This window comes from Canis lupus, chromosome 14 (genome assembly GCF_048164855.1).
Source record: "Canis lupus baileyi chromosome 14, mCanLup2.hap1, whole genome shotgun sequence".
Lineage (NCBI taxonomy): Eukaryota > Metazoa > Chordata > Mammalia > Carnivora > Canidae > Canis > Canis lupus.
Window position 1 is genome coordinate 55,616,540 of NC_132851.1, and position 15,229 is coordinate 55,631,768.

The 15,229-nt window shown below is 34.7% G+C and overlaps 1 protein-coding gene across 23 annotated transcripts in view; it reads left to right on the forward strand.

The window, feature by feature from the left end:
* Positions 1-15,229, forward strand: part of ADGRL3 (adhesion G protein-coupled receptor L3) — an 856,207-nt gene that overhangs the window by 736,248 nt on the left and 104,730 nt on the right. The window lies entirely within an intron of this gene.

Genomic DNA, 15,229 nt, shown 5'->3' on the forward strand with positions numbered 1-15,229 from the left:
CGGAGATGTATGTTAGTCATTAACTAATCCTATATTAAATTGCAATTTGTATGTAATTTGCCTATGCTCTGTATTAACTGAGTTAAATGTCTTTATTTAAATGAATGTGCTTTCAGAAGTTTCATGAGGTCACCTGTGACTTTCGAACATTCTTCTCGAACTACCTCAGATAGCAGCTATGTCACCCATTTTCCATCTTTCTACATTTAGTGCCTGACAGTCTCTTACTCATAGTAGGCCCTTAATGAATGTTTATAGCATTGCATTAAAGACTAGTGACAAAAGTGTATTGACATTAAGTGGTTAATTTTGTTGAAGGAATCATCTAATTTAATTGAAAAGAAGAGCTAAGATATTAGAAAAAATAATGTGATGGAGCAAACTAGGAGTTACCTACTGTGTGTGGTAGACTTTTGTAGTTCTTAATGTTACTTAGTTGAGGTAATAGTCATTATTTTGTTGGATTATGTACAATTAGACTGCCCTTCTAAACTGTAGTATTGGTTCTTTGGACGATCTTTTCCTGATGAAGTTGAATTTGGATAAATAAATAAATAGGCATTTTATACTTTTACTCCCTTTAGTGTAAATTACAATGTCTTTGTATTTGTTATAGTATAAAACAAAAATGCACATAATACTTTGGTACTATTTATGTTGTGTTTTAAAAGTACTATCAGAAGTAAATACTTTTATATTTACATAACAACTTTTATAATGTTAAAAATTAGGGGGAAAAGGTACTGTACATACTACAGTCATCATGTGTTTTAAAAGGTCACTTTGTTCTGTAATTATTCCTATGTATTCTTTAAGTGATATGGGTCAAATCTTTATGATGTATGTTGTTAAAAAAACAAACAAACACATATTAGGCAATAGTTATATGCAATGACATTGATGGCATTAAGCTTTATATTACAAAGCAAGTAAAACCTTTGAGAATATCTTGATTTAAATTCTATCCAAACTGTTTTATAGTTTATATAGCCTTGGAGAAGTTGATTTAAACTTGCTGAGCCATCCTGTCCTCTTTAAAATGGGTACAATAATGGGACACCTGGTTGGCAGGGTCAGCAGAACATGTGACTCTTGATCTCGGAGTTGTGAGTTCAAGCCCCACAATGGGCATAGAGCTTACTTTAAAATAATGGTATTAACTATTTCTTAAACATAAAAATGCAATTAAATGGGCATGATAATGAAATACCCAAACTTCAAACGAGCAGAGGAATATATACAACATTTGATGCTTTTTTTTTAAGAGTCAATAAAGCAAGGAGAGAAACTAAGTAGTTGTTAGAAAGGGTGGTTTTGAAATGGAAGAAGCAGGAATCTGGACAGGCTGATGGGGAAGAACCAGTAATAGAGTGATTAGAAACATAGAAAAAGGAATCATTTTTATAGCTGTGACCTGGGAATTGTAGGATATGAGATCCAGAAGAGCAGTCAACCAATTCCACTCTATTAGATTATGTGAAGGACACTTTGCTACCAAAGTAAGGGAAGCTACTAAGGAGGACTCTTTTCCACTGATACTGGATGACATAAATAATAGGTGTGATGTAGATTATGTTGGAGGAATCAGGGCAGGGCAGTAAATTGAGGAATTCCTGCTCGCCCTCTTCTATGAAGTAAGAAAGGTGGCCATCTGCAGGATATAGGAGCATGTTGAAGAAAGAAAATAAGAAATAAATCTCAAGAAAATATTCCTTAAAACTTCCCAGAATCTAAAGAACATTTCATTTTTTTTTAAATATATTAACTATTTAAGAAGTACATGTGAAGAAATCAACAGGGCATAATTGGAAGAGAAAGAAGAATTTAAGAAAAGTAATAATGATTTTGAACATTAGGAAAACTCACAAAATCTGGCATCCTTTTTATTAAAAAAATGTCTTTGTTATATATGTATTTTTAAGTGTACGAGTGATGTAAGAGTATTTATTTTCAAGCCATAAGCACCATTTATCTGGAAAGTCTTTTTTCAGTACATGGAAAAGGACATAATAAAAAAGTCATGTTTCCTTCTTTTTTTTTTTATTTTTGTAAAATGCTGAATAAGATGGATTGCCTTGCTCAGTTTGAGAAAAAATTTCACCATATAAGGACTTTTGGAAGTCAATGTTTTTCTAAAACGATTCCTTCATTCATTTATTTATTATCCATGTTCTTTCACACATAGATCTCTCCTTTATCTAAAATGTGTTTGCTTCTCCCAGTGTTCACTGCCACCAGTTTTTAAGCCACCATCAACTTCTGCAGAAACACTGCAGTGGTCTTTTAACTTCTTTCCCCGTATTGATTCTTGCCCCTACCTTCATCGTCTAGAGTGATCTCTTGAAAAGCGTGAATCCCATCATCCAACTCCCTTGGGTAAAACTTTAGTGACTTCCTGTTAACTCTCTGCACAGAAGTCCAGACTCCCGTCATGGCCCCACTAAGTCTCCTTTCTTTTTAGCCTGTTGTTAAGCCATTTGCCCCCTGGCCATTCTAGATGGGCTCTCTTTGCCTCATTTTCTCTCACTTTTCTCTACTGACTCCCAATTGACCCTTATATAATTATTATTTTTAAAAGTAATTTAATTATGGTTTAATTCAAAATTTACTTCACGGTCATGAAAATAAACACATTTATCCGTGTATGTGTGTGTATGTGTGTGTGTGTTAGTTTAGAGCTTTCATTATGCTGAATCATTACTCTATTAATGATATACTCCAGAACAAATAATAATAGAGTGAATTAGTATAGGTAATATGATTACCAAGGAAATGGGGTATGCCAATTCTCAGATTTCTATAAAAGTAATAAAAATTTCAAAATACATTTCTATTTGTTGTTTGTTTCCTTGTCTTTGTCTCTTTTTTCTCAAAATAAACAATTATATTTGGAAAAAAAAGTAATTCCACTCATTTGAATTTTCTGGTTGAGTTTCAGACAAGTTGAGATTAGAGCTTACAGTAATCATAGCAAAAATCTTAACTAATTTTGAATATATACATGCATGTATAAATATGAATAAGCAGTTATATTGAATAAGCAGTTATTGAATAAGCAACTAATTATTGCCGAAGTATTAAGACATGTAAAACTAATTCTTGAGAAGCATTTAGAGCACTCTTGACTTTTACCTTCACAATAAAAATGTGTTGCTTACATAGTTATTGACTACTGCTACTGGTTTAATATATCACAGGTACTTTTTTTTTAATATTTTATTTTATTATTATTTTTTTAATTTATTTTTTATTGGTGTTCAATTTACTAACATACGGAATAACCCCCAGTGCCCGTCACCCATTCACTCCCACCCCCCGCCCTTCTCCCCTTCCACCACCCCTAGTTCATTTCCCAGAGTTAGCAGTCTTTACGTTCTGTCTCCCTTTCTGATATTTCCCACATATTTCTTCTCCCTTCCCTTATATTCCCTTTCACTATTATTTATATTCCCCAAATGAATGAGAACATATAATGTTTGTCCTTCACCGACTGACTTACTTCACTCAGCATAATACACTCCAGTTCCATCCACGTTGAAGCAAATGGTGGGTATTTGTCATTTCTAATAGCTGAGTAATATTCCATTGTATACATAAACCACATCTTCTTTATCCATTCATCTTTCGTTGGACACCGAGGCTCCTTCCACAGTTTGGCTATCGTGGCCATTGCTGCTATAAACATCGGGGTGCAGGTGTCCCGGCGTTTCATTGCATCCATCACAGGTACTTTTATTTTTTATTTTATTTTATTTATTTATTTTTTTTTTACATCACAGGTACTTTAAAGAGTAAAAAGTAATGGTAGAGGCTTTTAGGGCTAAGAAAGAAAATCGGTGCCTATGTGGAGGGACAAGGAGTTTACTTAGGCTTCCCTTCCCTGTGTCTGTCCCTAGCTCCTTTCCCATGGACAAACTTCTGCATCTGGATTTCTGATTTTGGCTTAGTCAGGTTTTTTGATTTCTGGTCTCTCTTAGGTTTAGCATGAGTGTTGGGATGGCAAACATATTGTCAGGTGGCTTAAAGAAACAGTTTCACTTTGCTTCCTTCTTCCTAGTGCTCTACTTGCTAAAGGAAGGCATAGTAGTAGAGGGAAATGATGACTTGAATGTCAGACACTTGGGTTTGAATTTCTATTCAATGTAATAATTGTTCTATTAACTTGCAAGTTTCATCATGGTTCTCAGTATCTCCTCTGAATTGGGGATAATTGTATCTACTTTGTAGAGTTTTGAGATGATTAAATATAATTATATGTAATATGCATGCATCACATAATTTGTGCCCCTACAAGATGGTCTGATTATTTTTAACTACTATGTGAAAATATACTGCTGCCTTTAGTTCTTGGTGCTTTCCATGTTGAAATTTGTTCCATCTCATATCAAAATCCGATTAGAATTTGGCCTTACTATGGGGTGTCATTAAGAATATGCAAGAATATGCATTATAGGGGTTCCTTGGTGGCTTATTTGGGCCTTCAGCTCGGGTTATGATCCTGGAGTTCTGGGATCCAGCCCCACATTGGGCTCCGCCCCCAATGAGGAGTCGGCTTCTCCCTCTACCTCTGCCTGCCACTCCCCCTGCTTGTGCTCTCTCTCTGTCAAAATAAATAAATAAAATCTTTAAAAAAAGAATATGTGTTATAAATAAGTATATATATTTTATACATAGTACATATTTTATATTTATAGTTATATATAAATTATATGATACATAATTGTATAACATATAACATCATATATAATACATATTATTATATTAACATATTATATTAATACATATATAAGTGTATAATATACATTTTTAAGCCAAACTTAATTATGAAATAATTGGTTCTAGGAAGGAAATGCACATTTAATTAATAAGTAACAAATTCTATAGTTAGTTCTGAAGAAGAGAGAAAGAAGTATGCTTAGTGAACTTGGACACTGGCCGTACATAAAGAAATCTAAGAAGGCTCTAAATAACTTCAAGGATGAATAGAAAAATGTTATAACTTACTTACCTTACCAGCATCCACAATAACTTACTCTGTTCTTAAAGGTAACTTGCTTTGAGGACTATGTTTCTAGATATTGGTAGAAACAGTTAAGTGAGAATTGCATTCTGTTTGAATGTAATATGTTACCTTATTACATGATTACTAGTATTATATTATTTATGGAGTGGTGGCAATCTAAAAATTAAAGACAGAAGAGCAAATTGATATAATCTTGAAAAATGCAGCAGTATCACAAGAATATTGTAACCCTTTAATTTTTTCTCCTTTTTTATTACTATATTAAGATGACTATATATATAGCTAGAGAGAAGGGCACATACAGGGAAGAAGAAAGCCTCCTTTTCAAATAGTATCATCTTTATGCTGTAGTCAGAGCAGTATCCTAAAAAGAGTTTCAGCCTTTATGAGAATAGCAAATGTAGTCCTGAGTTGTATTTAGTAAAAATATTGATCCACTTCAAAGTTTCTGGATGAGTTTTTAGGAAAATATTTTTAGTTCTTTTTCATTTTTCTCAAAATATTAGCTAGTGATATAAGAATGTTGAAATACCAATTTAAGTTTTTTAAAAGTAAGCTCAGTATAGTCCAATAGTCCATACAGGTTTAAAAAAGAATAGCTTATATCTCCAAGCAATTGATTTTATTCATACTTTACCTTACACCACCGAAACTACTAAATTCAAATAAAAATTCTACAAATTTCTAATTATTTTGAATATTTAGTGATGTGTTTAAAAACTGTTACCTCTCTTGTAAAAAGATTCCTGGGTCAACACACTATACTAAAGATGTATTTTACCAAATCTTTATCAGGTAAATTTCCTAAAGCCCATCCATACCATAAGCACTCTAGTTCTAGAAAATGTAGAACTAGTAATTGCTTAAATAAATAATTCACTGTAATAAGATAAAATAATGTTCAAGAAAATTTTGAAAGGAATATCATCTGTTATTCCATCAGACATTCCTAATGTCTGTTATTTCATTTTTCCCAGTCTTCCTCCATTTCCTTGGTCTGTGGTTGAAGATCACTGGAAATGTACATTAACATTATCATAAGTGATCCAAGTATATCTGAAGAGATTACACTTCTAAACAACACTGTTTGGAGTTCCATGTGTTGTTATAACATCACTAGATTTGCTTCAAACAAGTTAAGGTAGTAGGTAGTAGGTAGTCCTTTACTGATTAACTTAATTCCAACGGTAAAGGCATTCATTGATTTGGCACTTATTTGGAAAATGAATTTTCACCACAGATTCACAAAGATGTGCATTCTGCAAATGTTGTTGCCAATCTCATTGTATCATACATTTTACACTATAGTGTTCGGTTTTTTGAAATGTAGAAGTATTGGACTCTTTCAAGTTTTGTTTTTTTTTTCATTAAAATGCATTTAAATCCCCGTATGATCTTCCTAGGAGCCAAGTGTTTTATGCATCACTGTGTTCAGCATACTTTATACACTGGGAGCTGACATTTGAGGAAAACAGTTTGAAGCATGATTGTCATAGGCACACTGGAACTGTTTTGCATTATACCTTGAGATCAAATAATATTTTCACTTTTCTCCCAAATAGTTTTGAATCAAATTTAGGAAAGTCATTTGCAGTGCAGTCTAAGGATGAGAAAGTCTGAAAGACTACCTAAACGAAAAATAATTCTTCTTTATAATAAAAACATAAAAATTAGCAGCTCCTTTGTTTTCTATATGTGACTTGGACTCAGATTTCCTTTGTATCTTATGTGAAATGTGCCGTTGTACTTGGGGGAAGCTTGGTAAATGGAATTGTTTTTTTACGAAACCAACATTTCTCAAGTCATAAAACTCATTTTTCCCTAAAAGTATATAAGTGCAGATTTTTATAATAGTGGTAGAAATCTGGACATCTGGGTGGCTCAGTGGTTGAGCATCTGTCTTTGGCTCAGGTCATGATCCCGGGGTCCTGGGATCCAGTCCCACTTCAGGCCCCCCACAGGGAGCTTGCTTCTCCCTCTGCCTCTCTCTCTGTGTCTCTCATGAATAAATAAATAAGATTTAAAAAAGAGTGGTGGAAATCTGAGAATAATTGCAAGTAAATATTTGTGTCTGTATTAGTCACATTTATTTAACTTTTAATATGTGAATATGGCTTTGCATTTTATTCTTTATTCATTATTTTTTAATAAATGAGAAGTACTAAAATTTTTAATTTATTTTGAAGATAGAACTTACAGAATTTGCAAATTTATTTTATGTAGTCTCTCAGAGGAAGGAATGGATTGTGATTTCAAAGTTTTTGGCTTGGGATACTGAATGAGTTGTTATTACTAAGATGTTGAAAACTGCAGAAAAAACGCCTTAGGGGTGTCAAAAGATTTTTTTTTTTTTGACAACTAAGTTTGAGAGACTTACATTTTACTGTAGATGTTGAGTAGGCAGAGTGATGAATGCTGGAGATTTAAATTTGGAGTCATCAGTGTACAGGTTTGTTTTATTTTGATTTTGCATGGAGTTTTTTTAATATTTTATTTTTTGAATACTGATTTCATTTTATATATACATAAATATATATTATTACTTTCTATAATGTCAAATAATCCTGTTCTTTATTTGTCACAGTGATTCACTTCCTTTAAATATTAAGCAGAGTGAGATGATGGGGAAAAATGTAATAGTAGTAAAATAGTGAAAGTGATATGGACAGATGGCAAAAAAAATTGAGATAGTGATATTCCAACAAGACTGGTTTCCCTCACTAGTCACTAGATTGTATATTTTTGTTAGGATGACTCCAGATATGAGTATCAAATGCTCACCCAAAATAACAGCCTAAATCATGACAAATGGGACAAAAAAAATCAGATGTAGGAGGTTCCAGAGTTGACTCAATAGTTCACTGATGTCAGTAAGGGTCTAAGCTCCATCTATGTCTCCCATAAACAGGTGCTCCTTGGCCATTCCTTGAACCTTAGAAGTATAGGTACTAGCTGCAATCTTAGGAATATTGATCAAGATTTTATTTTAAATCCATGATATTGGGTAAATAAAGAGATTGAGAGTCAAAACATACAGTAAGAGGACCAGTGACTGTAACCCTGGATCACGCTAACTTTTAGACATATTGGAAATGCAGAACCTACAAAGTAGATTTCAAAAGAGTAGCCAATGGGGTGGGAAGGCTAGAGATCCTAGGAATTAGGTGAATCAAGCCTGTCAGTTAAAATGGGAACTTGGATTTGGCCACTGGACCACATGGAGACCCTTGTGCATTCAGGAGTTGTTTTGGCAAAGTAATTGACAACACCTTAGCGCTCTAAGTGGGTTGAGGGGAGAATAGTAAGAGAGGAGTTAAAAACCACATGTAAAAAAGCCACAGGTATTTTTCTGTAAATAAGAGTGAAGAGGGGATCCCTGGGTGGCTCAGCGGTTTAGCGCCTGCCTTTGGCCCAGGGCACAATCCTGGAGTCCTGGGATCGAGTCCCACGTCAAGCTCCCAGCATGGAGCCTGCTTCTCCCTCCTCCCGTGTCTCTGCCTCTCTCTCTCTCTCTCTCTCTCTCTCTCTATGTCTATCATGAATAAATAAAAAAAATAATAATAAGAGTGAAGAATGGAGGTTAAATGTAGGGTCAAAGGAGTTTGGGTTTTGTTTTATTGATTGGTTAATTTAAGCATTTTGGAAATTATAGCCTCTTCCTTTTAATCTGGTAAGAATGGACAAGTTAGGATGCTTCAGTGGCTCAGTGGTTGAGCATCTGCCTTTGGCTCAGGTCATAATCCCAGAGGTCTGGGATCGAATCCCGCATTAGGCTGTTTCTCCCTCTGCCTATGTCTCTGCCTCTGTGTATGTGTGTGTCTCTCTCTCATGAAGAAATAAATAAAATCTTTAAAAAATAAATAAGTCAAATCTTTATATTTTATACATATTTAGTAAATTTTATGTGTAATTTCATGAATTTAAGAAGCAAAATAAGTTACATAGAGAAGAACTAATCATCAATAAAAATTACCTAAGTGACAAAATTCTTTTTCCTTTAAGTAATAACAAGGTATGCATTTTGATACCCTTAAAAACAATCCTTGGGGCAGCCCGGGTGGCTCAGCAGTTTAGCGCCGCCTTCAGCCCAGGGCGTGATCCTGGAGACCCAGGATCGAGTTCCATGTCGGGTTCCCTGCATGGAACCTGCTTCTCCCCCCTGCCTGTGTCTCTGCCTCTCTCTCTCTGTGTCTCTCATGAATAAATAAATAAAATCTTTTTTTTAAAAAATCCTTTATTTAGCTATCTTCCTGGAAATAAAATACAAAGCTATATATCATGAAATTTTATTAAGCATACTTTATAAGATAGCTGTGTGCTAATATACCTCTTGGAATATAAGATGAACATTCTTATTTCTCAGAAATACCTGATTATATATGCAGAAAAAAAGACTGAATGGAAATATACTATAAAATGAATAATGGTGACCTTTTAGTGGTAAGATTATGTATAATTTAAAATGTTCTTTTTTGTACACTTGTATGTTATTTTCAGACAGCACTTCTGACACCAATTATATGGTGTTTTTTTTTTCTGCCACCCACCCCATTCTCCAATACCAAATAAGTTTCTAACAATTAAATTCAATTTTGACACTAACTCCTGCAGTTAGAATAAACCATACAGGTTGAGGACTCAGTTTCATAACCCTGCCTGCCACTCGGATGCCAGCCACAAGTGGGTTACATAAGCTATCCCCCTTCTGCCTGGTGAACTACAAATTCAGGAGTTCCCACAATCACTCCTCAGATCCAGTGATTCACCAGAACAACTCACAGAACTCAGCAAAGTGCTCTACTTAAAATTGTAGCTCTACTGTAAAGGATACAACTCAGGAAAAACCAAATGGAAGATATGTGGAAGGATGAGGGATTGAGGTGTCAGTTTAATTTCCATGGGTTCTCTGGGATCTACCCTCCAGCCTTTCAAAGTGTTCACCAGCCCAGAAGCTCCTTGAATGGCAGCATCTGTTAAGGGTTTTAGAAGAGGTTTCACTACAACAATGTGACTGGTTAATCTTTGGCCAGTAGTGTAGAGCTCAATCTGTGGGCCCCCACCCCTTACTGGGGCTGCAGTTATAGGTGGGAGTGGGGCTGAAATTTCCAACCCTTTAATCATGACTTTTTCTCTAGACTTGTCCGCTCTACTCACCTCCACCCTTCCTTATTCCCTCTGCCAGCCCCATTATTCATTAACATTCAAAGACACTATATAAGAGATTTCAAGAGTTTTAGAAACTCTGCCTTAGGAACAAAGACCAAATATTTATTCTTTGTTATACCACAGTATTTTTGAGTTTTTGAAGTTAGTATGATGAACACTATAGTACTTCTAAAAAATTTTACTTGAAAATGGCTTGCCCTATGTTATGACCATAAACGTGTTAGTGACATAACAGTCTAAGAATGTCATCTTTGAGCATCATCCTGTATTTCTAAACTCTGAAAAGTTTTAAACACTCAAGTCTAATTTTCTGTTAGTAGTATGCTACTATGTATATAGCTATATAATGAAAATTTAATCAAATCTTATGAAAATGAGAACATTTAATTACTGTAATTCATTTGTCTCCAAATTCTTTGTGAGGAAGAGCTCATTGTGTGTTTTAAATTGCTTTATATATATCATATAAAAATTGATGTGAGAATCTAGTTACTGTTTGGGGATAAAAAGTTTTAAACCTACTCTATTTTTTTATATATTTTGTTCATTTAAAAAATGTAATTGCTATTTATTTTCCTTGAATTTTAAATATTTGAATAAAGATTCAAAAACCAGTACATATAATTAGCAACATCTTGTTTAATTTTATCTTGCAAAATTAACTCTTATGTTCTATGAGTAAAACTCACAAATATGATTTCATTCAGTTTTAATATATTTATTTTAATGTAGTTTCAGCTTATAAACAATTATACAAGGAATGAGTAGATTTGGAATTGTACATTCCAAATGTAAATAAAAGCATTTGAATCACATTTTGATTACTTCCATGCAGATCATTTTTTTCAATACATAAGCCAGTTTTTACCCCGTGATTAAGTCATAGTGCTTGAAAGTATTATATGGAGGATATGACTACTTTCAAAGGCTGAATGAAGCATACAAGAGACATCATTGGTATCATAATCTTTGGGCTTTTAAGAGTTTGCCTTGGTTACTATAATCAGAACCAACTGGAAATCCGTTTTTGTTTTTTTTTTTTCTAATAGGGATTTCTTTAAAATGACACAAAATATTTTAAATTTCAATATTTTTGGTGCAGTGATTATATATGTATATACATTTGTCTGAAACTTAATCAAAACTTACTAATTTTGAAAATTTGTTGTGGGAAACTTTGAATAATAAATATTGTCCTGGAAGACTTATCCTCCAAATCCAATCAACTCAAGTTTCAAATGCTTCTTGGAAATATTTAAAGTAAAATGTTGTGGGCAAAATTAAGTTAAATACTATATTGTATTTTGAGTCACATACTGTAAGTAAAAATTTAGTCATATGTTCTGAAAAAAAAATAAATGCTCCCCGGTTCTCTTAAATCAACTGTAATTGCTATACTTAATCAAATAGCATTTTGAGATGTTGTGTCGAGTCTATTTGTAATGGTGTGCAAAATAATAAGACAAATAGCTAATTTGTTAAAGTTTTACTATGTGCTAGGCACAATTCTAAGTCTGTTCCATGTGTAAATTTAATCATTGCACTAAACCTCCTAAGTTTCTAAGAGGGTAATTGACTCACCTCGAGACCTCACAGCTAGTTAGTGCCAGAACTAGGATTTCAGAGGACTGTCTGACTTGGGGGCCCATTTCCTTAACCATTACCATACACTTGACGTTTCACATTGCACATCTGTAAATAAATTGTGTTTAATTTTAAAAGAGATGATTTTCTTTTCGGTAAACATCATTTTAGATTGATACATGCTTATGAAACTTTAAATATAAATATTGATTGGATTATATGATCGCCACGGGCCCCATCTTTAAAAGCCTGTGATTATTTCAGTATTTTCAGCTATGAACTATAATCATGCTAGCAAAATGCAGTGTCAGAGGTTTTAATGGCACAGCAGTCCTGTCAGGATTAGAGATAGAGATTTCAGACTAACTGGTATTTAAAGTGAATTACTGAATAAAACCACCCAAGGAGAATGTTGTTCTGGTAAAGGTGACTCAGAAAGTACAGTCAACAAGGTAAATGTAATAACATGATTTCATAGAAGCCAAGAATAGAAGGGAGTAGTCAATTGTAGAGTATTTCTGAATGGTCAAGTATGATAAGATAGAAAAAGTTACCAATGGCTTTGTCAATGACAGGGGTACTATGGAGTTGTGGGGAGAGAATTCCTGAATAAAGTAGCTTTTAAGAAAATGAGAAGTAAGCAAGTATGGATTACTAGTATAGAAAATTCTTTTTTTAAAAGATTTTATTTATTTATTCATGAGAGACACACAGAGAGAGGCAGTGACATAGGCAGAGGGAGAAGCAGGCTCCATGCAGGGAGCCCAATGTGGGAATCAATCCCAAGACTCTGGGATCATGCCCTGAGCCAAAGGCAGCCACTCAACCACTGAGCCACCCAGAAGTCCCAGTATAGGAAATTCTTGATAAATTTTTCAGAAAAGATTAACAAATAAGATTCTTGGAAAATCTCTGAGATCTAGGAAGAAGAATTTTTGTTTCTTAAAAGTAAGGAACACTGAAATATGTTTCCTGTTGGGAATGAGCCAATAGAGAAAGAGACAGTGATGAAGCATGAGAGAGAGCAATCATTACAGGAGCACAGTCCTGAGAAATATCAGGATGAGCAGATATGTCGGCTTTATAAGAAGAAAGGCAATTCTTTCATTATAATTGGAGGAAACATAGTGTGTGGAGGTACTGGTGAAGATAGTTGATAGATTTGGTGTTGGAAAGATGAGAACATTTCTGTCAGTATTCTTGGTAGAGTTTTCCTAGAAGTAGCCTCTGAGCCAAGGATTCAGTTCAAACAATTTATGAAGGAAATGCTTTCAGGAGAAATCAGTAAGAAAGTAAGTAAGGGGTAAGGGGAAATAGTATAGTAAGAGGAAGAAACACGCAAGGTTGTCATTTTGGGTGAAGTTTCAGACTGACCCTGATCCCAGAGGGAGCTCTGGACTGTAAATTACACTTTGGAACTTTCCAACCTTGAGGCAAAGGAGCTGGGATTGTAGAACTTCACACCTGTTAGTAATTGACTACAGGCTTGCTGTGGGGTGAGAGTGGAATGTAAACTCTCAGGCATTCCTGGCTATAGGGGCATAATAGCTCTGCGCCCAAGAACAATCATCTGTATGTCACAGGGGGTAAGCCTTTAGCAGCTAAGTATGCAGCAGCTGGGAGGTAAATTCAGGAGCTCTATAAGAGATTATGAGGCCTGTACAGTGCACCAGTGTGTTTGCAATTGTCAGATTGCTTCCCTTTTTTCAAGGAAATAGGTGACAACATTCAGCTGAGAGGTTAGGATGAGAGGAAAGTTTGAGGCTGAAGGAGGATGTGAACTATTCCTTTTGAAGAATGGAAAAGCATATGTGCTAGGGAAGTATATAGTTGGCTTGTCAGACATTGTTAAGTGTCATTAGAAATTTGTTGTTGGGATGACGGGATGGCTCAGTCGGTTAAGCATCTGACTCTTGATTTTGGCTCAGGTCATGATCTCAGAGTGGTGATATCAAGCCCTGAGTAGGCCTCTGTTCTGGATATGGAGCCTGCTTAGGATTCTCTCTCTCCCTCTGCCCCAAACCCCTCCCACCCCACCCTATCCCACCCCATGCTTACTTGCTCTGTTTCTCAAAAAGTAAAAAAAGAAAGAAAGAGAAAGACAGAAAAGGGAAAAGAGAAAGAGTGAGGAAAGAAAGAAAGAAGAAAGAAAGAAAGAAAGAAAGAAAGAAAGAAAGAAAGAAAGAAAGAAAGAAAGAAAGAAAGAGAAAGAAAGAAAAGGAAAGAAAAGAAAAAAAGAAAAGAAAAGAAAAGAAAAGAAAAAAGAAAAGAAAAGAAAGAGACTTATCACGAATTCAGCATGTCTTAAGTAATCATGATTGTGTATTAGGGTTTTGTGTGTTGTTATTTTGTTTGTTTTCCTAGCAATGCCCACCTATCCAGGGTGGGGTTTTTTAGAATCATTAAAGTTGAAAGGTTATGTAAGAAAATAAGTCAAAGGATCTAGGTTGGCCATGGGAAAAGAATGATCACTAATGGAGAGATGTATAGTGAAAACATAAAGAGACAGAAAAAATGGGAGGCCTGGAGTGGTAGTAAACATCTGATGGCAAGAACCTCAAAGGGGCTGGGGGTTTTGATAGGAGAAATCATGGTCTGGCCATGGCACTCCTTCTGCCTGAATGTTGTGAGAGAACCAATATTTGATTTTGTGTGGAAAGTACTGCCTATAGGGGACAATTTCTCCTAAAGCATGAAGGCGATGCCATTTCTGGGTGATAAACCACCCAGAGGTGAAGTTTACTATGGAGGGGAATTTGTTGATATTTGATTGTGAGTTTCAAAGGACAGGATATAGAATTTGGGGGGGGGAGGAAAGGAAATGGTGGAAGTTGGACTGATTAAGAAATATACCAAAAAATGTTAAAATGAATGGAAGGGCTAAGCCTGTAACCATTTTTTGTGGTCCAAAGTCATTACTTACTATCTTTTTTGCTGTCACTTACCATCTTAAGCAAAGGGGTCCCTATCCAGTGGCGATGGAAAAGCCCCCTAGATGGGTGACAACACTGCTTACACACTCTGCCTTAGGTAAATTCATATTCTCCCCAAATTCTAGAAAATACCAAGAAACCTATATCTTAAGAACACAACTCAGGCTACTTAAATATACTCCAATTAATAAAAGGAAACAAAAATGCCCTATGATTAAAGATAATAAACTGATGACCACTGATTGGCAAATTAATCACCACAAGGGTTATAGATTACACAGATGAACTGAAAACCTTAGCATACTCTGGATGCATTTCATTCCCCTAATTCCAGAGCTATACCTCTCACTCAAGTAAAAACAACGAGGGAAGAAGATACACTCTTTCAGACTTCAATTTTTCTCATTTTCCTATTATTCAGGAGGACTTTCTTACAGGAGTGTTGATGTGTTTTAAAGCTATTTTTTTCCCCTTTAGCTCATTTTAGAAAGTGGTGAAAGCATATAAGTCATATAGTAACTTT